The sequence below is a fragment of the Arachis duranensis genome, chromosome 10, assembly GCF_000817695.3.
Source record: "Arachis duranensis cultivar V14167 chromosome 10, aradu.V14167.gnm2.J7QH, whole genome shotgun sequence".
NCBI lineage: Eukaryota > Viridiplantae > Streptophyta > Magnoliopsida > Fabales > Fabaceae > Arachis > Arachis duranensis.
Window position 1 is genome coordinate 97,777,344 of NC_029781.3, and position 3,730 is coordinate 97,781,073.

The window sequence follows — 3,730 nt, forward strand, 5'->3', positions numbered from 1 at the left end:
ATTAATTAAAATTATAATAATTTAAAATTTAAAATTTATAATAAAAAATTAAAAAAAATAATGTATTTAAAAAACTAACGTATTTAATTTAAAATCTGAAAATATGAAAATACTAATTTTAGTGAAAAGAAAATTCTATAATATTGACAATATAAATCACCATGTGATGTTAAGGGTAGATGTCACAAATCGAGAATAACACATGTTTATAAGATGGCTGGATTGAGTGTCTTGTGATGGAGGATCATAACTTTTGTTTGAACTTAGTGTCTATATTTGTTTAAGAAATTGTGTAAAGAAAACAAATTGGGTTCCAGAAAAAGTGTGGTTATTGGGCCTTTTTTTTGTCCGGTAGAGATAGACCGGATTGTATTAAGATAATAATAATTGGGTCTTATTAAAAGATAGAGTAATGTTAAAGTACATTATGCCAAAAATATGTCAGGAAAGAAATGACCACTTTAAACAAACAAAAAAAAAACCATTTAAAAAAGAAAACAAGAGAAAATCCATTTTCATTTGTTGGTTCAGGGTCGTCAATGAGGGTCGTTGTCACTGAGAAGTAGTGTGTGCAGCACCATCGGCATGAAGCATCTTCAACAGTCCGATTCCACCAAACGAGCGTCGACAAGCAGTCAAACACAAGATACTTGAAGTGGGCCAACATGACTTTGAGGCAGGTGACTGGTGACGGTCATCTCTAGTAAGAGATAGAGAGAGGGTTGGGCCTGAGAGGATCTGCCGTAACCTAATTGAAAAAAAAGATGGTGCAGTTTCTATTTGTACGTGCTAGCAACACTATGCCTTTCTCCACTTGTGTCTCACAAAGACTTAGGGTTCCACCTTCCTGCTGTTCCGCCGCCTTCCTCTAAGAACATAACGCCCAATACTCCACCTTGAAGGCAGGAACCTATCTCCATTTTTCGGCAGTGGAGAGTTGTCTATCTTAATTTGTACCCTACCAAAAAAACAAAAGTATTCTGGCCCAAAACCCTTGGCCTATCCTATTTCTTAATCTAAAAATACTTCATTATCACTAATTAGTAATTAAATGTATGAAATAACAAACAAAAAAATGAAAAAAACCCAACGCTCCATCATACTGACCATATTCACGGAGCTCCATCTCGCGCTATACACTACCACGTGTCAAAATCCACCTGCAACACCTATGGTCCGTATCACATGATGATAACCACCATCATCACTTTAGAACGTCCTTAGTAAAATCCTAACCGACAATAAACAATCCTTCAAAATATAATCATAACTAATTTCATAATTATTGGATTTGAATAATCTTTGATTATATAAAAATATGAGAAAACTAGCTTTACTCTTTGAGTTCAGTACACAATCAAATTCAAATTCAATTTGTTAGATAAATCTATTACAAGTTCATAGTAAAAAATCGTGTTGCAACCAACCAGCCTAACATACTAACAATATTTCTCAAATATCTCAAGCTATAGTTATTTGATTGACTTGGTTTAAAATTTGTTTTAAAAGTAACTTAAATCTCTATAAATTTGTATCTAATAGGTATTTCCAAATTTCAAACGCAAAAAACTTTATAGGACTTTCAAAGTAACGATTTAGATTGAAGATTTTACCTAAACGCGAGTATATTTTTACGTGCTTCAAATGTTCTTGATATGAAGATATCAAGTATTCTTTAGAAGTTATTAGTTTATATTTTTAGAATGTTCAATTTAGTTTGATATATTTTTATTTTATTTATTTAGTAACCAAATTGAGCTTTATGTTACGGGCTTAGGATATTTTTTTTACTTTAACCTAATTAGAGGTTTGAAAACCCTCCTTTTGGTTTTGTGATGAAATTATGGTGTAGACAAGTGAGGTTGAGTGAGTCCTTTTTTTGTTATATCGGGTAATTGGATAGAAGGTTAAGGAGTCTGTTTCTTGTCGCATCAAGAAATTGGATAGAAAGTAGAGTGTTTTTTTTATTCAATTTCAATCTATCCTTTTATTTTCTATTTCAATTTCAATGTATCTTTTTATTCGATTTTACTTCTTGTATTTTTGTTTACTCTTTATTTACTCATCAATTATTCTAATGCAATATGCACATATCTAAAACCATTTGAGTCCTTCATTTCTCATTTTATTCCCTTTTTCTAAAAAAATTTATAAGTGCCATATCTCATCTTTCTTTTATTATCTCTACAGATTGTCATTCATATACTCTCTCCACTTTATTATAAGAAAAATCGTAATCTTGTCTCACTTTCTTAAAATCATTCTAAACCGTTTACCAAACTATTCACAAATTTCAATCATATATTGTGTGAGAAGATATCCTCTTTGTGCTATGCTAACTATGGAGACCAAGAATATGAAGATTTTTTTCTACAATAAAGAACACGAACTCATAGATTTGCATAGAATTTATATCTTCTGCAACCTCTATATTTATATTGAGTTTATCAAGTAAAATATTTCAATCATCATAACTCATTATTATTTATTCTTTGTATTATTTTTATTAATGGTTTATGATATGTTAGTTTCTAACCAAAACCTAATCACCTCAAATATTAATCTCATGCATATACTTAGAAGAATGAAATCTATCCTTTAACCAAAAATTCATACTTACATTAAAACATATACAAAGTTTATCTTGAAACAAATCGATCTTTGCTAATGAATCATGCTTATTTACATTAGAATATATATAGGATTTTCACAAATTTTACTGGTAGTAGGGTTTTATACTATTTTTTATGTGTCACATATTAAATATTTGTGAATACAGATGTCATCATTGTATGTCATGATATAAAGCCTCTTTATTACATACACATTTAATATTTTAATAACTGTGCATTAAAGAATTGAGGGTATGATCCTCTAATAAGAAAAAGTGACCTCCAAAAATAATATAATCGAAGTGATTCTTTCGATAAGGAAAAGTGATTGACAAAATTTTGAAATAAGAACCGTCATTAAAGGAAGGAGACTCCCATCAATTTTATACGCAATTTAAGTTCAATATCCTTTGAAGTCAAAATAAAGTTAAAAGAACGCTTAAGAAAAGTTAAGGTCAGTTTCATACATTGCATTAGAGTCCATGTCAACTGTAACACTCTAATATTCAAATCCTTATGCTCGAGTCATAAGTCAATGATATTACGGTGGTACGACTCTCAGGTAGATTTTTAATATATAAATATAGGTAATTTCGAAAGGAGTATTAATCGAGAAGCCTGAAAAGAGTAGAAATAAAATCACGAAGATGTATCACTCACGTTTCGACATAAAAAAGATAAAACGTGAAGCCGAAAGCGATATACGAACAAGGCATAAAGGAGATTAAGAGATAGATAACAGATAGATATATATAATATAAGTAAAAAGCCACTAGTCGCGACCCGCGAAGTTTAGGCCGGCTAGGGTACAGTATGAAAGTAGTTGACAACAGTATATCCTAATCTCTCCCAAAGGAAACACGAGAGCCTCTATAGGCAAGTCCAAAAGAGTTCAATACATAATATAATCTTTTCAAAACAAAGATGGAGAGATTCTAAGCAAAACACAAAGTAGAAAAAATAAAGATCTTCGCCGTCTCTCAGACGAACCACAGCTCACTTCTGAGCACCTGGACCTGTATCTGAAAAACAAGAGATATATACGGAATGAGAACCCCGGGCCCATGGGTTCCCAGTACGGTAAAAGTGCCAAATAAATACAATGCACTGCAATAAAA